Source organism: Phascolarctos cinereus, unplaced genomic scaffold (assembly GCF_003287225.1).
Source record: "Phascolarctos cinereus isolate Bilbo 61053 unplaced genomic scaffold, phaCin_HiC Scaffold_2;HRSCAF=192, whole genome shotgun sequence".
In the NCBI taxonomy this organism is placed as follows: domain Eukaryota; kingdom Metazoa; phylum Chordata; class Mammalia; order Diprotodontia; family Phascolarctidae; genus Phascolarctos; species Phascolarctos cinereus.
The window spans coordinates 230,015,802-230,038,710 of NW_027555625.1; the positions used below are offsets into that span (position 1 = coordinate 230,015,802).

At 40.3% G+C, this 22,909-nt stretch overlaps 1 long non-coding RNA gene across 2 annotated transcripts in view; it reads right to left on the reverse strand.

Moving 5' to 3' along the window:
- LOC110206625 (uncharacterized) overlaps positions 1 to 22,909 on the reverse strand; it is a 272,068-nt gene that overhangs the window by 19,967 nt on the left and 229,192 nt on the right. The window lies entirely within an intron of this gene.

Consider the following 22,909-nt stretch of genomic DNA (forward strand, 5'->3'; position numbering starts at 1 on the left):
TTGGCTCTGGGCTTTGAATTGCAAGAGAATCAAAGAGCTTCCAGATGTTCAGGTTTACAAAGAAACTGACATGGCTCCCCTCTCTGTCACGTGGATCTTTATAAAGTGAATACAGTAATTTGATTAGCAATGATTCAGCACAGAGCAAGACAGGCAATCTGCCACTCCTTGTGGTTAGCAGGGCGCTGCTTTTCATCCCCGTAACAATTGTCTTTGCTTGCTGTTAAGCAATAACTAGATCTGAGTAAGAAAAATTAAACCAAGAGTCAATAACCTTGTCCCTGATCTCACAAAATTCAAATACCATAGACTTTTTAGAGTTTGGCTGGGGTCTTAGGATGTAGAACATTAGACCTTAGAACAAAGAAAGACAGGGCTAGAATGCAGAAAAAACAATATCAAAATGGGAAGGCATCTTAGAATGTAGAATATTGGTGCTGGAAAAGACCTTAGAGTAGGGCTGTGCTGGTAAATGCAAAAATAAATAAATAAAATGAACTTTTAAGTTTCATTGGCATCATTTCCATTTTCTCCATTTCTTTCTTAAGTCTGGACCATCAGCGAAACAATAAATCAAGCCCTGATTTGTAGCATTTGCTGTTTCCCAAGGAGGGAATGCTTTCGATGAAATTTAATGATTGGCTTTCAAGAGCCTGGTTAGAGCTGTCTCTGGGATACTCTTGCCTTAGAGGTCATCTTTAAGATCCAGCCCCCTCATTTCACAGATGGAAAACTTAGTTATTAAAGTGACTCGGCCAAGGTTATCAAATTAGTATGTAGCAGAGCTGGTATTAGAATGTAGGTCTTCAGCTCTTTGTTCATTGTTCTTTCATATTTCTAGAAGACTCCCATGATTTTAATTGTTTCTTTCTTTCTTTCTGAGTCTACCTTCTTACTCGTAACCATCTTTTTCTGGGTAATGACAACTAGTATTGTCCTAAATGACAGGAGAGGAAGTCCCTTATTCCTTCCTGTCTTAGCCCTGATTACCCTGAGAAGCTTTGGCATCATTGGGCACTTTTATGAGACATGTGTACAAAGTGCTCTCATAAATTTGGGAGGCTCTGTATAAGTTATAGAAGTAAGCTTATAGGCTTGTGTCTGTCTCCCATGGGGAGTCATGTGCTTGGGCTATATTTCTGAAACTCAGTAAATCATTTGTATTGCTTGTTGTCTTTCTTCAAATGCCAGGAACAGAGCTCTGCACAGAAATACTTAATAGTTGCTGAGTGAATGAATGAATGAATGAATGAATGAAAGATATATTCTCTGGCAAATCAGATCCTACACAGTGCAGGTATACTGTATTCTGAGCCCCTCTGGGGCAGGCATGTCTGTGCCTTTCTTTGTATCCCTAGCACTTAGCACAGTGTCTAGTATATGATAAGTACTTAATAAATGCTTGCTGACTTCTTAGTAATTGTGCTTTTCCTGCCTTGCTTGCCAGAAAACTTGGAGCTACATTAAGTGACCAGTTTAGTGATTAGCTTATCTTAAGTGTTCTCTGCTTCTTTTAGATGTCTTAACTTATTTTGCATGATGGATGATTTGTAAGCTGCTTGAAATTCTTTGGAAAGATAGGGTATAAATAATAGCTTTACAGTTATATGACACATATAAGTATGCAGAGCTGGAAGATATCTTAGAGGTCATCTCATCTAACATGCTAATTTTACAGTTGAGGAATCTGAGGCCCACAGAGGTTAAGTGACTTGTCCAAGGTCACAAAGATAATAAGAGGTTGAGCTTGGGGAGGGTGGATGTGAACAAAAGTCCTCTAGGAAATCGGTGTTCTTTAAAAAATTTAATTTATTTTAAACTTAAATACAAAAACTTAAATATTCCGTAAGAAAAGAAAAAGAAATATAGCATAAACGTAAATATTAAAACTTAAATGCAAAATAAGAAATTTTAAAAAAGCATTGCCACATGCACAGCAGAACTCAAGAGAGGATTAAAAGAAAAAGAAATGAATAAATTTCCATTTCAAGAAAGCCTATAGGGGCAGCTAGGTGGCGCAGTGCACAGAGCACCAGCCCTGGAGTCAGGAGGACCTGAGTTCAAATCTGACCTCAGATCAAACACTTGACACTTACTAGCTGTGTGACTCCAGGTAAGTCACTTAACCCCAACTGCCTCACCAAAAACAACAAAAAACAAACAAGAAAAGAAAGCCCATATAATAAACACTACTCGTTATGTTCCGAGCTGTCCATCTTTTCTTTGCTTCCTTGTAAGTATTCTGTTCTTTTTAATGTGTTCTTTTAATGAAAAATTTCTTTTAATTAATTTAAATTTAATTTAACCTGCTTCTCATACATTATGCCATTTGATCTTCAGAACAGTCCTGTGAGAAAGGTAGCATATATATTATTGTCCCCATTTTACAGATGAGGACACAGATTCAGAGAGAGGAGAGAAGGAAGAGGGGAATGGCTAGGTGAGGGGGAGAGGGAGAAAGGGGAAGGGGAAGGGAAGGAGGGAAGGAGAGGGAGGAGGTGGGGAGAAGGGGAAAAGGAAGGCAATTTGAGAGAGGGAAATAAGCAGAGTCCAATTTATCCTGTCAATATCTTTTTTGCATGTTGTCTGCCCCATTAGTCCACGAGCTCTGTGCAGGCAGGGATTGGGTTTTTGTTGTTGCTGGTGCCTTTCTTTGTTTTCAGTGCCTGGCACACAGTAAGTGCTTAATAAATGCTGATTGACTTGAGTCAGTGGACTGAAGTTACAAAGAAGTAGTTTCAGTTCCTTGTAGGGAGTAGCTATTGAATGGATAATTAGCTGCTTCCCTAATACTGGAGGTATTTAATTAGGGGCTGGAGGACCACTTGTGAGGGAGAGGACAAGGAGAATTCTTGCTTCAGGTGGGGGTTGAACTGGACAAGGTCTGTTGTCCTTGCCAGTGCTTGGGGTTCTATTCTACGATTTGTTAAAGGCCACAATTTCAACCAAGTGGCAGAGCCCAGGCCAGAGCTACTTTCAAAGCACTAACCATAAGGAATCAGCCGGGAATGAGATGGAATTGTTTCTTGTACTGACAGCTAGATGATCTCAAAGAAGAGAGAATGCCAAGAAGCTCCCGAGTACACGTCGATGATCAGAAGGCATTTTCAGCTCTGTGGAGTAGTGGACCATCCTGGACACCTTAAATGCTTTTGGAAAGAGCCTAGCACATACTGACTTACTGGATGGGATCAATAGCAACTGTACAACAAAGATTACACTGTTCAGTGACCCATGTCACATCAATATCTGCAAAGGAATGAGACAAGGTGATACAATATCCCTGAAGCTCTTGGCTAGCTTTTGCATCACTCTTTAACAGCTTCAAGTGAGAAAATGGTCTCAGAAAATGGACAAGGATGATAGAACATGAACGCATCTTTTCTTGGCTTTTTTGCTGTATGGTACTGGCCAATAAGCCTGGGAAGACCCCTCAGGCTCTGCATCTACCCTTATCAGGGTTGGGCTTCTCTTGGAGGGCCTCTGCTGGCCATGATCTAAACCAGGGAGCCTAAGGCTGTCTATACCCAACAAGGTGTATACAATAAAGAACCAGCCAGCAGCCTCTGGCTCGTGATCAAAGCTCCCTGCAGTGGGTCCTGTTCACTAATGCCAAAGGTTCTGGTGTTCCAACTTTTGGTGCTCTAAACTAGGCCTGACTATAGCATCCCCTCTACCTTTCGTACCTTTGAAATTCGGCTACTTGCCTGACTCACTTATGCTCTCTTTTGCTTGTCCCTTCCACCCTTTTAAGAATCAACATATGGAGAGGCAGTTAGGTGGTGCAGTGGATAGGGCACTGGCCCGGGATTCAGGAAGACCTGAGTTCAAATCTGGCCTCAGACACATAACACTTACTAGCTGTGTGACCCTGGGCAAGTCACTTAACCCCATTGCCTAGCTAAAAAAAAATTTTTTTAAGTTAAAAAAAAGAATTAATGTATGGGGGAGAGAGCACTGGGATGGTAATCAGAAGATTTAGTTCCTAATCCTGGTGCTATCACTTACCATATGTGTGACAGTGAGCAAGACATTTGATAACTGTGTGACATAGAAAAACCACTAAATTGAAAGTCAGGAGATCTCGAGTCTATTTCTATATCTCTGAGATCTTAGGCAAGTTATCTCACTTGTCTGAGCCTCAGTTTCCCCATCTGTGAAATGAAGAAAATCAGGCTCAGAGAGATTAAATAACTTGGTCACACAGCTAGGAAAAGGGTGAACTGGAGTTCCAACCTGACTCCCCCAAATCTAAATTCAGTGTTTTTTATGGCAGACTCTATGGTTCTCAGATTAGGTAAGCCCTTGATAGACAAGGACAGGGAGAAGGAAGAGAATTGAGAAGGGGATGAAAAAAAGGTGGCAATATGAACATCTAGTTTGGTAGACACTGTGGATGCATAGAAGGGAATAATGGAAGATAAGGCAGAAGAGGTATGAAGAGGAACTGATTATAGAGGGCCTCAAAAGCCAGGCTGTCTGGAGCTCGAGATGGAAAACCTCTCCTCCTTTTCCTTCTGAAAGGATCACCTAAAGACACGCACTGCTATGTGCTCTGAAAGTTTCTGATGGGCTAGTTATAGGTTGTAATTCTTAGGAAAGCACCAGAGCAAAGATCCCAGATTCCGCTGCTGCTCCCTAAGTGCATGCCCCATTACACCCATGGCAGATCGCACCAAATGCATGCCCCCTCACAACATGGTAGATCCCACCAAGTGCATGCCCCATCACAACATGGCAGATCCCACCCTGGACAGTCTTCCCAGGTAAGGGTGCATGGCTTTGGAGTGACCAAAAACAACAAGCCTTTGCTTGTGCAGGGATTTCCCTCCCATCCTGCCCCCAAAGCCCAATCTCCCTATGCATAACAGTGGACACCTTCCAGGTGGCACCCTGTTCACTCATCTCTCACAGGATCAGCTTCCATAGACATTAGATTGGAACTTTGCTAGAAAAGATTGTCAATAAGAATGGAGATATTCTTTGTTAAGAAATATTATTGTGCTATGATGAAACAACAAATATAAAGAATTCAAGAAAGATTTGATTGTCAACTCCTTGAGGGCAGGGACTGTCTTTTCCCTCTTTTGTATCCCCAACACTTAGCACAGTGCCTTGCACATGGTAGGCGTTTAATAAATGTTTATTGAATTGAAGACAGGAAGATATGCATCCACAGTGTCTACCAAACTAGTGTTCATATTGCCACCTTTTTTTCATCCCCTTCTCAATTCTCTTCCTTCTCCCTGTCCTTGTCTATCAAGGGCTTACCTAATCTGAGAACCATAGAGTCTGCCATAAAAAACACTGAATTTAGATTTGGGGGAGTCAGGTTGGAACTCCAGTTCACCCTTTTCCTAGCTGTGTGACCAAGTTATTTAATCTCTCTGAGCCTGATTTTCTTCATTTCACAGATGGGGAAACTGAGGCTCAGACAAGTGAGATAACTTGCCTAAGATCTCAGAGATACAGAAATAGAAAAGAAAACAGAACTAGGAGAATAACATATACAAAAATTACAGTAAAGTATATAGGGATAGGGACTAGGCCTGAGATTTCACTGGTATAGGGAACTCTTGTGGGAGAAAGCTCCCCCTAGCAATGCAGGTTGGCTTCATCTCTGCAACTTACAGTCTTAGAGAGCTGTCTAAACTACTAAAAGGTTGAATGACTTCCCTAAGATCACACAGCCAGTATGTGTCAGGTGCTGGACTTGACCCCTGGTCTTCTTGTCTCTGCAGGCAGCTTTCTCACGTACTCCTCCACTAAAGAATAGAGTGCTAGACTCAGGGCATAGAAAACGTGAGTTCCCTTTCTGCCTCTGATGTTTATAAGCTGTGGGACGCTGGCCCAGTCACCTAAACACCTAAGAGCTTTGGTTTCCTCATCTATAAAATCGGGGGCTGGACTATATGGTCTCTAAATCCATGATACCACATGTAAAATTTTATGTATGTATGTGTATATGTATATATATGCATATGTATACGTATATACATTATATATCAATTAATTATATTATTAATATATCATATTAAATTATATACACATATTCATATGTACATATACACATATATTTATTTATATTTTATAATGATATAACATTATATGATATATAATATACAATATATTTTATATTATAAAATAAATTATACAATAAATTAAAAAACTTAAAAATCAATAAATTAATAATAAATTAATAAATATTAACTATCTAATAAATATAAAATATTTATTTTATAATGCTATAACATTATATGATACAATGATATAACATTCATATCATGCTTTATGATTCGAGAAACACTTTGTATATGTTAAATCATTTCATCTTCACAACAAGTATAGGCGCTATTATTACTTCCATCTTAAGGATGGGGAAACGAGGCTGAGGACAGTTAAGTGACTGGGTCAGCATCACACAGCTGGCAAGAGTCTGAGATGGGATTTGAACCCAAGTCTTCATGACTCCAAGTTCTGGCAAATAATACTATAAAGTTCTTGAGTACTGATTGAATGGAATGATCAGTCTCAGGCCTAGAGTGCAGATTATGAAAAATACCTCCCCTCTCTCAGCAGATGATACAGATCATCAGATATGGTTGTTATCTCAGTTGGTTGTATTTAAATATTTTCTTTGTTACTAGAGAGAGTTCAGTGGTATTGTGGGGTGGGGAGGGGTTGGAGGGAAATCACTGTAAAATAAAAGTAAATGATTAATAAAACAAACACAAAAACAAATTTAGTGCAATTGAGAAGAAGCATGAAAATTGTGGAAAAAAGTCAGAGGCCCTGGGTTCAAATCCAAGCTTTGTTACTTAACTATCTGTGCAGCCTTGGACAGATTGAAAATTGCACCCCGCCTTATATCTTCCTCTATAAATGAGGTGATTGTCCTGGATGTCTCCAAGGTCCAATCTACTCTGATCCTATGATTATTCATTTCTCCAGCCCTGCAAGGCCAATCACTGCAAAAACTAACCGTTTTTGCCCTCATGGAGCTCACATGGTTCTGTCCTAGGGGAGGAAAAAAACATTTAAGTAGAAAAGAAAACATAACACAATTTGAAGAGAAAGGGATCATTGACACCTAAGAGGCTCAAGAAAGGCATCTCACAGGAGCTAGCAACTGAGGTGAGTGTTGATGGAAGTTAAGAGGCAGAGGGGGGAAGGGGAAAGGACATTTTAGGTATCAGGGGCCAGTCTGTGCAAACAAACAAATCCCCAGTTTTATCTGGCCTCCTCCCCCATAGTTCATCCCAAGTTGTTTTCAGAGCTCAGATCTAACACATGAAAAGCAGAACTGTAGCTTTGGTGAGCCTGGGAGGAAGAGAGTCAATGGCAGTCATCTGGAACGAGGAGACATAGAAGGGTGGGGCTGCTGGCTTGGGTACCCAGAATGGGGATGGGGGGGGGGTGGTCAGGAAGAATGCCAGGAGAGAAATACCGTCATTTCTAAAGCACTTCAAGGTTTATAGAGCCATGATGCCATGACTTGCAAGCAAATTGGACTTAAGTGAGGGAGAGCTGTGCAAGGTCACCAGCCTCCCTTTTCTCTTCTAGAACCATCTGGGTCTAGTGGTGAGATATAGATCAGGACAATGGCCCCTGGTTTATAGAGCACTTTTTTCTCACAATAATTCTGCAAAGTAGATAATGCAAATATTGTCCCTATTTCGTAGATGAGGATGAGACAGAGAGGCTCAGTGACTTGCCTAACATCACAGGGTTAATGAGGAACAGAGCTAGGACTCAAACACAGGCTGCCTGATTCCACATTTGAAATTACGATGCTTAGCAGATTCTACAGGGTGTTCCAAAAGTCTCAGTGCAACTTTATTTAAAGCTTAAAAGACTTTTGGGACACCCTGTAATTAAAAAGGTAACTATCAGGGCTACTCATTCCCCAGCTGGGAACTGTCCCTCTTACTGGTCAATCACTGATTCCTAGCCCAGACAGGAGGGACCTAAATTCCATTCATGCAGAGATAGCATAAGATTCAAAGCAACTGAACAACATATTAAGCACATGCTTGTGTGCAGAGCCTTTGGCTGGGTGCTGAGAGAGTCATAAAGATAAATAGTGGATAGAGTGTTTTTCCTCAGCAAGCTTATAGTCTAGGAGAGATCTCAAAATACAGTCATGGCTAACTATGACCCAAAATAATACACAATAATAATATACACATAATACACACATAATGATACACACAATAAAAAAAAATACAAGTAAGAATGCCACTAAAATCTTCCTATGATGCTTTATTGTAGGGAGAGCTAATGACTCTGGGGTCTCTAAAGATATGCCAGCAGAACTTGGGCCCTGGCAGGTACAGCCAAGCTAGAAAGGGCTTGCTTACTGCCTGGGGGATGGAACTGAGAGTCTGCCATGCAAGAATCAGCTGAGCTAAGCACCAGAGAGCAATGATTTTCTTTTCTTTTCTTTTCTTTTCTTTTCTTTTCTTTTCTTTTCTTTTCTTTTCTTTTCTTTTCTTTTCTTTTCTTTTCTTTTCTTTTCTTTTCTTTTCCTTTCCTTTCCTTTCCTTTCCTTTCCTTTCCTTCTTTCCTTTTCTTTTCTTTCTTTCTTTTCTTTTCTTTTCTTTTCTTTTCTTTTCTTTTCTTTTCTTTTCTTTTCTTTTCTTTTCTTTTCTTTTGCCACAGCAATTTATAAAGATTATCTAAGGCAGGGCTTCTTAAACTTTTTTCCACTTGAGACCCCCTTTCTCCTTTATGCAATTTTTTTTGCTGTTGTGTGGCCTGAGGGCATGCGCAGTGCAAAGTGTGCACACTTTGTGTTCAGAACCAAGGCTGCAGTGAAGTTGCATGATGCAACACTGTTAAGGGCTGCCAGAAACACCTCGGATTCATTACACATTTTATTTTGAATTAATTTTTGATTATTGCACATTCAGAAACCATTTACCGTTGCCAAATTTTTTTTGCAACCCTATATGGGGACATGATCCACAGTTTAAGAAGTGCTGACTAAGGTAAGGGACAGTTTCGATCTGTGTCAGTCAGTGCAGGAAGCAACAACATAGATTAAATTATGGATATTTTGAAGTTGGAAGAATTTGAAACAAAGTGTAAAAAGTTCTCGGTGATGTCCAAAGGGATAAAGATCAGTACTGATGAAAATATCTTGGAAGGCTTCATGGAGAAGGAGGCAGTTGAAATATACCTTAAAGTGTGGGTAAAATTCCAAGAGAAGGGATTGAGGTGAGGATGGCATCCCAGGCACAAGTATGGCTGTGGGGAGCCACTGGTCATGGGCAGTGGGTGGTAGCAAGTGGTGCCTGATGGGGAATAATGTGAAATAAGGCTGAGAGCACAGGGCGGCAAAAGAGTGTAAAGGGCTGTGAATGCGGGACTTTATTTCAGAACCTCAGTAACGGAAAGTTACCATCTAATGGAAATTAAATTTTGATGGCTTGGTGATGAATGTGCTCCAGGGAAAGGAGCTTCTGAAAATTTCTCCGGAAAACTTTGGGTTTTACAAAACTGGATGCTTTGGACTGCCTAGAGACTTATCTACACCCTTGAAAGAGTTAGTTATTGGGGGAAGCTAGGTGGTGCAGTGGATAGAACACCGGCCCTGAAGTCAGGAGGACCTGAGTTCAAATCCAGCCTCAGCTCAAACTCTTGACATTTACTAACTGTGACACTGGGCAAGTCACTTAACCCCAATTGCCTAAAAGCAAAAAAGAACGAATGAACGAACGAAAGAGTTAGTTATCTTCAAAGAGGAGGGGCAGATGTCAATAAGGATGAAGAAATAGCACCTGGCCAGCCAGGCCATGAAAGGAGACAGCACTTACTTCTTTTAACACTGGCAATAGGCAAGAAAAAGGGAGAAAAAGAGAGGAAAGGAGAGAAAAAGAGAGCAGAGCCTTTGTCCTCTAGTTTCCTACAATTACATGTTGTAAAGATTCAATCTGAGGTCACAGGGCAAGAATTCCAGTAGAATGTAAGCTTCTTGAGGGCAGGGAGCACTTAATTTCTGCCTCTATGTCCCCAGTCTTTAGCACACAGCTTAATAAATGTTTATTTGATTGAAGTTCAAATCTTGGCTCTGTGGCTTATTACCCATGGGACATCAGGCAAGTCACTTTAACTTTTTGGGCTTTTATTTCCCTATTTTTTAATTTTTTTTTTTTTAGGCAATTGGGGTTAAGTGACTTGCCCAGGGTCACACAGCTAGTGTCAGGTGTTTGATCTGCTGCCGGATGTGAACTCAGGGACTCTTGACTTCAGGGAGGATGTTCTCTCCACTGCGCCACCTAGCTGCCCCTTATTTCCTTATTTATAAAATAAGGCTGATGCACAGGAGAGGATCTCCGAGGTCCCTTCCAGCTCTCAATGAGTGATGGATGAGGGACAGAGATAGATTTAAGTCCTGGCTCTGCCCCAGACATATTGTATCACTTGGTCAAGTCATTTCCCTTCTCTGTGCCTCAGTGTACTGATCCATGAAAAGGGAAATGTGGGTCTGGACTCAGTGACTTCTGAGCTCTGAAATTCTTTGGTTCTGTGGGCTGAAGGAGTGATTTCTTCTATTTATCCCACACTTTCTTACATTTAAGTTTGGGGTTTTTTTTGTTTTTTTTTTACAATGTCTTTTGATTCAGGACTTTTGGTCTTAACCAATCTATTTACCAGGCTGAAAAGTAGGCCTTAAGCCAATGCCTAAAGCTTGAGTCCAGGGGAGTGTCAGGCAGCTAGTTAGCCCTCTTCAGGAAACAACTGTCATAATCTACTGGGCTGCATGTGTGTGTGTGTGTGTATGAGAGAGAGAGAGAGAGAGAGAGAGAGAGAGAGAGAGAGAGAGAGAGAGAGAGAGAGAGAGAGAGAGAGAGAGACAGAAAGAGGAACCGACAGAGACAGAGAGACAGCGAGAGAGGAGGGGGAGGGGAAAGAGGAAGAGAGAAAAGTGGGAGAGGAAGGGGGAGAGATGGAGATGGAGATGAGGAGGGGAAGGAAAAGAGAGAAGGGAGAAGGAGAGGGTGGAGAAGGGGAAGGAGGAGAGAGCCTGTGACTGACAGGCAGGAGGGTTTGGGGGGAAAAGAGGGTGAGCTGAGGGTCTAGGGGCTGTGCTATTTGCTCCCCTTGTAGCTCCACAGCTCTGTGAGCTATGCATGGGGCTGATGGAGAGAACACCTCTATCCAGTGTGCATTACTCAGCTGGTTATAAAGCCATTAGTGAATTTTCCAGGACTCTCCTGCTCCATTCCTGGGAAGTATTCTCCTTCGCTGTCTGTCTTTCTGTCTGTCTGTCTGTCTGTCTGTCTGTCTGTCTGTCTCTCTCTCTCTCTCTCTCTCCCCTCCCCCAATCCCAAGCAGCTTGCACAGAGCAGAGAAGTGAGCCTATACTAGGAACCAGATGTGGGTTCTAGCAATCTTGGAAAAGTCAAACCGTCTTTGAGTCTCATTTCTAGAATTTGTAGGGTTAGGGGTTTAGGCTGCATGATCTCTATAACCCCTGCTAGGACTAACAGTCGAAGTTCTAATATCTTTTTTACTTCTGACACTCTGAGTACATGACTGTCATTAATCACAATTTGCTCTTCTTCAGTCCTTTTCAGTCATGTCCAACTCTCCATGACCCCATTTGGGGTTTTCTTGGCAGAGACACTGGAGTGGTTTGCCGTTTTCTTCTCCAAGTCATTTTACAGATGAGGAAACTGAGGCAAACAGGATTAAGTGTTTTGCCCGCAGCCACACACTTAGTAAGTGTCTGAGGCCAGATTTGAACTCAGAAAGATGAGTCTTCCTGACTCCAGGGTCGGCACTCTATCCACTACATCACCTAGCTGCCCATATTTATATAGTGTTTTACTCTTTGTTACTCATGGTACTTGGAATATTGAATCTCATTTGACTCTCATAACAACTCTTATTTCTATATTCTGTTTTAGTTTTCCAAAGGGCTTTCTCAAAAATCCCTGGAGTTCAGCAGATCAGGTTGTTATTCTGATTTTACAGATAAGGAAATTGAGGCAAAAAAAGGTTAAGTGACTTGCCCAAGGTCACAGACTTAATAAAGATCTGGGGGTGGGGGGCGGGGAGGGTGGAGAATGGAGATATTGTAAAAAGAGAGAAAACCAGCAAGGGAAGGGTATGGTTATTTACACTTAAGCCTAGAGCTTGATAGAAGAAATTTTCAACATTATAGATCAGTAGCTTCAGTGAACTCAGAAACGCTAATTGTTCATTTAATAACCCTTTTCAGTTTAATAGCATTTACAGCTGCTAGGATAGAAAAGGTGTTGGAATAGACTTTGGAGAAACCCAAGGCATGCACTCATCAGCACCACACATGTGTGTGAGCAACTGTAGACATACAGACACACACATACACACACATACACATGCACAGCAAGTCAAGCCAAGTCAAGCATCATTAACATGTCAGCCAGCCAGCAGGGTGGTCACTGCTGCTGGCTCCTCATTGAGAGAGACCTGTTTGATCCTGTGAAGCAGAGGTATGCTCAGAGTCCTTAGGGTGAATGCTGGCATCCGTCCACCTTTTCTCCATGGCAACCTCATCTTGCTTAATATCTGTTTGTAAATTTAAAAGCTTTGGAGCTTACGAGATATCTCGCTTTAATTCATGCAGATCAACTGTTCACCATTTAATACACCCACTGTTATGTGAGTCAGCGAGGCACAAAATTGGCGTCTGCTACATTAAAAAAAAGTTTGACTCCATGACTGGGATTGGGGGTGGGGGGAGGGACAAAGAGCATGAAAAATTCAACAACCAGTAATTGAATTACAGTTGTTGACTGCTTTAGAACTGCTTAAAATGCTATATTAATCCCAGAGATATATTACAGACAATGCATTCCAAATCATATACACAGATAAAACGTGGGATGAAAAGCAAAAAGCAGCATTTCCACCTTGTGTACAATCCCCCAGACAGTCTTTAAATCACTGGTGAGTCAAGGGACTACAATACAGGGGAGAGAGGTACAAGACAAACTTGATCATGGCTTGCCACAGGGCATTCCCTAATGACCAGCCACATGAATCGTAAAACGCCTAAGAATTTCATCTGCTAGCACTCCAAAGCTACATAGTCAAGTCAATCACTTCAATACAACAAACATTTATTTTCTGTATATGCTCTAACACATCAGCGAGACCACAGATCCATGCTTTCACCATAATACAATGCAGGTGCTACCTTTTATGTAAGGCCTTTTCAGATCCGCTGGTTGTTAGCACTATTTCCCTTTTGATAATACTTTTTATTTGTTCTTTCTATGCCCCCAAATCTATGTCTCGTTCTGCATTTTTGTGTCCATCACCTCTCTGACAGGAAGTAAGATAACATGCTTCATCATAGGTCTTCTAGAGATATGGTTGGCCACTGAAAAAAATCTGAATTCTTACATCTTTTAAAGTTGTTTTAATTTACAGTGTTGCTGCCTTTGTATAAAAGGTTCTCCCAGTTCTGCTCACTTCTTTTTGTGACAGTTCATAGCACTTAGGATTCTCTGAAATTGACTCTTTTCTCATTTCTGATTGGCTGACTCAATGATATTCCATCACATCAGTATGCTGTTTTCTATTCACACATTCCTCAATTGTTTAAAAGGCAATCTAAGGCATCCCCTCATATTCTAGTGTTGTTTTTTTTTCCCTTTTCTCCTTCTGAGCATTTAAACTCATTTCAGGAATCAGGAAATTGGTTTTGCTTGCAATTAATCCCTCTTTGGCATTATCTTTCCTCTTTCTCTTCCCCCGGCCTTCCACCTCACCATCTCATCCTCAATTTCTTCCTTGTTGAGATTGCTATATTTCTACACAACCAACTCTGTTATGCTCAAACATCTTTCATTTGTTTCAGATGAAAGTGAGGTTCCTTTGATGTCTACTGCCCTTCTTCCACATTTGTATACTATTCTCACATACCCCAATTATAAGAAATAACAAGTTTTATCCACTTCTTCCTCTTTTCTACACTAGTGTTTTCCTTTTACTGTCCCCTCTGATTCTCCTCTTAGAACTCTCAGAACATAACAAATCCATGCCCGCATACTCTAGTTTTCTTACTTAACTCTCTCAATATCTTTGAAAATATTAAGTTTCTGAAAAAAAACCCACTTGTTTCTTCTCTCTCAATTGAATGTTAGCACTATGTCCTCATATAGCTCTTTCCAATGGCTCAAATGAATTTACCTTTCTATGATTTGTTATGCTCTTGTGATTGTATGTTAACATTCCTATTCTACTGTGGTCTTTTCATCAGAATTACTTGAAAATGCCCTATTCCATATAAAGTTGCATTTTTTCCTTTCTAGGATTACACTCACTTTTGTAAGGCAAGTTATTCTTGTTTGTAAACTTAAATCTTTTGTCTTTCGGCATATTATTGTATTCCAAGTTCTCCTCTTATTTATAGTAGAACTTGGTAGGTCCTGTGTGATCTTGACTATGGTTCCTTGATACTTAAACTGCTTCTTTGTGCATGCTTGCAGCATTTTTTCTTTGACTTGGAAGCTCTGCATTTTGCCTGTGACATTTCTGGGACTTATTCTTTTTGACTTTCTTTCAGGCTTTGTTGGGTATATTCTTTCTTTCTTTCTTCTCTTTGTCGTCTGGTTCTAAGAGATATAAGCAGCTTTCACTTATGATTCTTTTTTTTAAAAAAAATATAAATTCATTTATTTTTAGTTTTCAACATTCACTTCCACAAGTTTTTGAGTTCCAAATTTTCACCCAATCTCACCCCTCCCCCACCCCAAGATGCCATGCATTCTGAATATCCCTTCCCCTAGTCTGTCCTCTCTTCTATCTCTACCCCCTTCTCTTATCCCCTTCCCCTTCTATTTTCCTGTAGGGCAAGATAGACTTCTATACCCCATCTCCTGTATTTCTTATTTCCCAGTAGCATGTAAAAACATTTTTTTAAGACATATGTTTTTAAAACTTTAGGTTTCAAATTTTCTCTCTTCTCCCTCCCCACCCACCCTCATTGAAAAGGCAAACAACTCAAAATAGGTTATACATGTGCAGTTATGCAAAACACTTCCGTAGTAGACATGTTGTAAAAAACTAACTCTATTTCCCTTAATCCTATCCTGCCCTCCCATTTATTCTATTCTTTCTTTTGACTCTGTCCCTCCTCAGAATTATTTGCTTCCGATTACCCCCTTTCCCAATCTGCCCTCCTCTCTATCATCCCCCTGCTTTCTTGTCCCCTTCTCCCCCTATTTTCCTGTAGGGTAAGACAGATTTCCATACCCAATGAATGTGTATGTTATTCCTCCTTAAGCCAAATCCTATGAGAATAAGATTCACCATTCCCTCTCACCTTCCCCTGTTCCCCTCCACTGTAAGAGACTTTTCTTTTCTGTTTTTTTTGTGAGATAATTTACCCCATTCTACCTCTCCCTTCTTCTTCTCTAGTATCATCCTTCTCATCCCTTAATTTTATTCTCCAGATATGACCCCTTAATCTTCAACTCACCCTGTGCCCTCTATCTATCTATCTATCTATATATACATACTATAATTTTTTTCCTTCAACTACCCTAATACTGACAAAGGTTCATGAGTTATAAATATCATCTTTCCATGCAGGAATGTAAACAGTTCAATCTTAATAAGTCTCTTATGATTTCTCTTTCCTGTTTACCTCTTCATGTTCCACTTGAGTCCTGTATTTGAAAGTCAAATTTTCTATTCAGCTCTGGTCTTTTCATCAAGAATGCTTGAAAGTCCTCTATTTCACTGAATGACCATTTTTTCCCCTGAAGGATTATACTCAGTTTTGCTGGGTAGGTGATTCTTGGTTGTAATCCTATCTCCTTTGCCCTCCAGAATATTATATTCCATGCCCTGCGTCCTTTAATGTAGAAGCTGCTAAATCTTGTGTTATCCTGATTGTGTTTCCACAGTACTTGAATTGTTTCCTTCTTGAGGCTTGTAATATTTTCTCCTTGACCTGGGAACTCTGGAATTTTGGCTAATATTCCTAGGAGTTTTCCTTTGGGGATCTCTTTCAGGAGGAGATTGGGTGGATTCTTTCAATTTCTATTTTGCCCTCTGGTTCTAATATATCAGGGCAGTTTTCCTTGATAATTTCTTGAAAGATGATGTCTAGGCTCTTTTTTGATCATGGCTTTCAGATAGTCCAATAATTTTTAAATTCTCTCTCCTGGATCTATTTTCCAGGTCAGTTGTTTTTCCAATGAGATATTTCACATTGTTTTCTAATTTTTCATTCTTTTGGATTTGTTTTACAGTGTCTTGATTTCTCATAAAGTCACTAGCTTCCAATTGCTCTATTCTAATTTTTAAGGAAGTATTTTCTTCAGTAATCTTTTGGACTTCCTTTTCCATTTGGCCAATTTTTCTTTTTAGGGCATTTTTCTCCTCATTGGCTTTTTGGACCTCTTTTGCCATTTGGGTTAGGCTATTTTTTAAGGTGTTATTTTCTTCAGTATTTTTTTGGGTCTCCTTTAGCAAGCTGTTGACTTGTTTTTCATGATTTTCTTGCATCACTCTCATTTCTCTTCCCAGTTTTTCCTCTACTTCCCTTACTTGCTTCTCAAAATCCCTTTTGAGCTCTTCCAAGGCCTGAGACTGATTCATATTTTTCTTGGAGGCTTTGGATGTAGGAGCTTTGACTTTGTTGTCTTCTTCTGCTTGTATATTTTGATCTTCTTTTTCACCCACTTATGATTCTTAAAATATAGTGTCCCTGCTTTAAAAAAATTGTGGTTTTTAGAGAGTCCAATGATTCTTAAATTATCTTTCCATGATTTGCTTTCCAGTCTGTTTTAAAATATCAAGTATCTTGCATTTTCTTCTCTTTTTTTAAGTAAGATAATATAGTCTGACTCTTTTTGCTGCTTGCTCATGATCCCGGCCAATTAGTTGAGTTTTAAACTCTTTGTTAAGGCAAGAGTCTGCTTCCAATGTGGAGAGTGTACTGTCCCAAGCTTCAGGGGTTTGTATAGCTGTTTTCAGAATACTTGTAGGGACCTGTAAATTTTCAGTTCTTCCAAGGTGGTATGATAAGGGGTGAGGTGTTTACTCCTTTCCTGGCCTGTGACCACAAGTACTCCTGTCTTTCCTGTACCTGTGAGGAGGGGTTTCTCTCCACAGCCACTACAAGCTCCACCACGCCAGCGCTCCTCCTCACCCTAGCACCGCTGCCCAGAACTGTGACCAGATCCAAACATGGGCAAAGCAAGAGATTCCTGCCTCAGCACTGACAAACAGATCCCTGCAGTCCCTCTCTGATCAGCCACTGGATTCCCCCTCAGTCTGTGGGCCGGAAGCCCGGGAAGCAGCTGCCCCCTCCAAGGGCCACACTCTTGGGGAACGGAGCTGAAACCCCGCCTTCCTCTCTGAGTACTGCAGAAACAGACTTTTCCCACTGATCTTCTAAGTTGTCTTTGGCATTCCTGGATTGAGGAGTTTGGAAACCTCCACAGCTGCCTGCGATTCAGTCCTCTGAGGCCTGCTCCAGGTTGCTGCAGCCTGCGCTCCCATGCCGTGCTTTGCTGCGCTCCCAGCCCGGCGCAATACACCTTTCTGATCAATCATCCAGATTGTCTTGGGCTGGAAATTTGTTTCACTCTGTCTTTTTGTGGGTTGTGCTGCTTCAGAATTTGTTTAGAGCCATTTTTTATGAGTATTTGGAGGGGTTTGGGGGAGAGCTCAAGCAAGTCACTGCTTTCACTCTGCCATCTTGGCTCCGCCCCACTTTTGATTCTTAAAATACAGTGTCCCCACTTTAAAAAAATCATGGTTTTTGGAGAGTCCAATGATTCTTAAATTATCTTTCCATGATTTGCTTTCAGTCTGTTTTAAAATATCAAGTAGCTTACATTTTCTTCTCTTTTTTTTAATCATTTGATTTCATTTTAATACTTCCTGCTTTTTCATGAAAGCTCTGATTTCTGTTTTGTTTATTCTAGTTTGCAGGGAGCCTATTTCTTGGGTAACATTCACCAACTTTCTCTGCTAGTGACTCATTTTCTATTCAATTTATACAGAGGCTGTATTTCATTTTTATCTCTTTTACTTCATTTTTTCCCCTAGATATTCATGTAAACCTTGTGGAAAATCTACTAGTCTCTGCTTATACTTGTTACAGAGTTACTCTCCCTTCCTTTTTGGAGATATTTAGATTTGCAATATTTTTATACCATTAAATATTGTGTTTGATTTGACATCTCTCCAGCTATAGTTCCTGAATTGGGATTTGTGCCAGGAATAGGCTCCACTTCCTGCTATGCATTTGGATTAGGTTGTTGGTCTTTCTTGGTCTCACTTTGAGTGACCTCAGTAGTTGGGTTGTGACCTTGGGGAGTTGGGTTTACCTCCACCTCCAAGGGTCTTTTTTGTTTTTCCTCACATGTGACATTCCTTCCATCTCTATGCTTTGCACTGGCTAAATATTATTCCTCCTTACCTCTGCCTCTTAGAATCCCTAGCTTCCTTCAAGGTTCAGATCAAGAATCACCTTCTACATGAAGCCATTCCTAACCCTCCCTTCCCCACTTTCTGGTGCCTTTCGCATCCAAAAAAAAATTATCTTGTAGCTGTTTTCTATATGGCTATAGTTGTATATATACTGACTCCCCTCACTGGACCATAAGCCACTCAAGGGCAAGGACTACTTTAATTTGATCATTCTATCTCCAGGGTCTATATTAGTGACCAGAACATAGTAGGTGCCTAATAAATGCTTGTGGATTAATTAATTTTCACTTAGCATTGTAAGACACAGAGATTGCAAGCAAATGATATCAAAGATGACATCTAAATATGATTACAACTCTATCAATCCATGTCCAAGATTATATGGTTAGTTCAAGTGAAGAAATAAGAACTCATTTATAGAGTGCTTCAATGTTTATGAAACCAACTTAAGTCAAATTTCCACCTTCCAGTAGATTGTCTTCAGAAAAAAGTATTATTTAAATAAATTTTTTATTGAGCATCTACTATATGCTAAGTGCTGCTGGAGGGACAGAAAATTCAATGTCAATTCAACCATTTATTAAGCACTCCTTTATGAGAAAAGCAATGTGCTATCTGTTAGGGACACAAAGAAAACAGAAATAGGACCTACCCTCAAGGAATTTGCGTCCTAGGAGAGGGACATAATATACTCATTTAGAACTGAAAACAAAGTCTAGATAAAATAATGCAGAGTAGTTTCAAGTGGGTGAGAGTACTCATCAGTGGAGAGGAAGTGATCAAGAAAAGCCTAGAGCTGGAGGAAGGACCTGAGCCAATGCTTTGAAGCACATTCTAAGAATACAGAGGTGAAGAGAAAATTCATTCTCATATAGGGCACAGAGGTGGGAGATGAAGTAGAAGAAGCATAAGATATAATTCTTGGAGGGCAGATAAGATATAAACAAATAAGTGCTATTATTTCATTTTTGTAATCCCAATGCCTACCCTAGGGGCCCAGCGTGCAATGATGAAATTTCAGATCCATCAAAGGACAAATGCTTGTTTTCAGTCCCAGCAGCATGTACTGTCCATGAGAATTCTCTTCGTCCTTCTAGCTGCTGGAGCCCTTTCTTTTCCTCATTACCTTCTATTTGTAGAAATCTTGTCTATACCCACATGTGCCCCTGCTCTCTCCCTTGATATAATGTAACTTCTTTGATAACCGGGAGTGTTTTATTGCTGTCTTTGTATCTCTATTGCCTAATACAGTGCCTAGGATATAATGGGTGTTTAATGGTGCTTGTTGATTGGTTACTGGGTACTGAATAAATATCTGTTGAAATGAATTTAATTTTCTCCTCCAAGGTAGTACTCTGCATGATCACTGTACATCTAATCAGTGCTAGCACTAGAGCACAAGAGGGAGAAATTACTTCTATTTGAGAGAGGCAGGTAGGGAAGGCTCCATGGAGGAAACAGGAGAGGTAGGCTTTGAAGGATGAAGAGAAATAATGCCTGATCCAGTCAAGCACTTAGTTACTGTAAGCAAAATTTCCTTTTCTCAGAATTATCCGAGAATACTTATTGTCTTTGGGCCAGGCAGAAAGAAGGTAAAGATGTACAAGGTTCATGAATGATTGATGACAAATTAGGTAGGAGATAGTCTATTAATTACACTGTGCTTTGAGAACATGTATACTTTTGTACCTCCCTGTAAAAATTAGAGCTCATATTTACCAGCATATAGAACTTTGAAAGGACAAAAGTTTGTAGTGATCTGCATAGTAGCCATAACTTCCTTTAAGTGGTAATCAGTAGCATGGCACTGAAAGCAGATGGTGGTGATGATTGGCAGCTTGGGTTTGGAAAGGAATAAATGATGAGATCAGAAAGGAGCAAGAGACTTGAGGGTAGAGGACCACACAAAATTGAACTGGTTAACTGATGCCAAGGTTTCTTTTTTTTCCTTTTTTTTCTTTTTTTCCCCTTTTTGCCAACATTTCTAAAGGAGGAAAGTGAGGCAGAGTGAAGGTATTCTAGGAAAGTTAGTAGGTAAGACAACAACTGGAGGTCAGGGTGAAGAGGAAGAGCAGATTTAGGATGGTTGAAGAACAGGGAAAAATGCAAAGAGGTTATTTCATTCATTCATTCATTCATTCATTCATTCATTCAAACACTTATCAAATGCTTTCTTTGTGCTAGGTGTTGGAGATACAAAGACAAAAGAAAAATAATCCTTGACCTTGGGGAGCTTTCATTCTGTTAGAGGAAGGAGTAGAGGAGAATAACTTGAAGTCACATAAGTAAACACAAAATATAAACAAAGTAATTGGAGGAGGGGCCTACCAACCAGGTGAATTGAGACAGGCCTCCTTCCTGGGAGGTGACACTTGAGTTAAGCCTTGAAGGAAACTATGGATTCTGTAAAGTGGAAGGGAGAGGGAATGCATACTCTCTCGGTACAGAGAACAACCTGTGGAAAATCATAGAGGTGATGACTGGAGTGCTATGTCTTGGGAACACGTCCTGGGAACACGTCCTGGGAATGCATGCCTACAGAGTGCCTGGTGAGGGATGTGCCAAAAGCAGAAGGCAGAACAATGGTGGTTGATGATGAAATCTGGGAGATGCCCGTCCCTGTGTGTGGCTGAGGTAGAGTGTATAGCAGTGGAGGAGGAGGAGGATGGGAAGTGGGAGTGTTTGAGGGAACAAGGAGAAGAGCATGGATTAGGTCAAGTGGAAGAGCCAGGTAAAGAACCTCTTTGAGAAGGGTGAGAAGCAGGTATATAAGAGAAACCAAGATGTGAATAGAATGATATGTCTGGGTGGAACGAACATGAAGAGTGCCTAGTCTTCTTTTTTATTTTATTTTTAATTTATGGAATAGAACAAGCATTTCCATAACATAGTATAATAAAAAAGATGATTGCACACAAAACTGCAAATCTATTATATACAATTTGCTGTTCCTTTTAAATATACAATAAAGTTATCATGTAAATTTCTTTTTTCTTCCCCTCAAGGCTACCATTGACACAGATATGTATATACATATATACATATATGTGAAAAATTATGCCATACATATTTCTATTTATCAGTTGTTTCTCTGGATGCAGGTATCTTTCTTCACATGTCCTTTATAGTTAATTTGGGTATTCATAATAGTCAAAATGACTTATTCACTCCAAGTCATTCTTTTTTTTTTTTCAGCCAAAGACAAGGTTCATCAGAACATTGTCATGTTGGGCAGACTCTTAAGGAATCTGAGCAGTGGCTAGATTGTAAGAATCTGAGCCCAAAGTCATTCTTAAAACAATATTGCTGTTACTGTATACAATATTCTCTTGGTTCTGCTCATTTCATTCTTGATTCTTTGTTATTTCATGCAAGTCTTTCCATGTTTTTTTAGGATCAGTGAGCTCATCATTTCTTATAGCACAATAGTCTTCCATCACAATCAGATATTACAATTTGTTCAGCCATTCTGCAATTGGTGAGCATCCCTGCAATTTTTGCTTCTTTGCCATCACAAAGAGAGCTGCTATAAATGTTTTAGAACATATAGGCTATTTTCCTTTTTCTCTAAAGATGATTAGGAAAAAAAAGGGAAAAGAGGCTATTCCTCTTTATGGGCAGCTAGGTGATGCAGTACATAGAATGCTAGGCCTGGGGTCACTAAGACCCATCTTCCGGAGTTCAAATCTGGTTTCAAACACTTACTAGCTGTGTGACCCTGGGCAAGTCACTTAACCCTGTTTGCCTTAGTTTTCTCATCTGTCAAATGAGCTGGAGAAGGAAATGACAAACCACTCCAATATCTTTGCCAAGAAAACCCCAAAAGGGGTCATGAAAAGTCAGACATGACTGAACAACAACAAAAGTCTTCTTTGTGGACCCAATCAGTCAATCGATAAGCATTTATTAAGCACTGACTATGTGATAGGTGCTGGGCATACAAGACAAAAAAAACCCGAAACCGTCCCTGTCTTGAAGGAGCAAGGTGTGTGTGTGTTTGCATGTGTGTGTGCGCATATGTGTGTGTGTGTGTGTGTGTGTGTGTGTGTGTGTGTGTACCTGCCTGCACAGGATGATAGTGGAGAGGTCATCTCAGAAGTGGTGTATTCCTAGCTGAAGAGCTACAGTGTTTTGCTCTTTTTCTCCCCTTAGGGTTGGGAGGAGAGGTTCATCCATGCTTTCAAGGAGACAGAGGGCGTGTGAAAGGAAGAGGTCTAATTTGAAGCACACTTTGTTAACAAGAGAATAGGGTTTCAAAGGGCACAATGGAAGGAAAGTGCAGCCTGGGATAGTGATACAGGAGAGGTGAGACTGAGGGAGTGAGGAAAGGCAGCAAATGAAGTTTTTACTTAAGCAGCCTTTGACTCCAGATCAGGAGGAAAGAAGAGAGTCTGTGGGCCATGGGAAAGTAAGTTGTCACACCTTTCCCCAGTAAAAGGGTAGCTGTGCCTCAGGCCCTAAC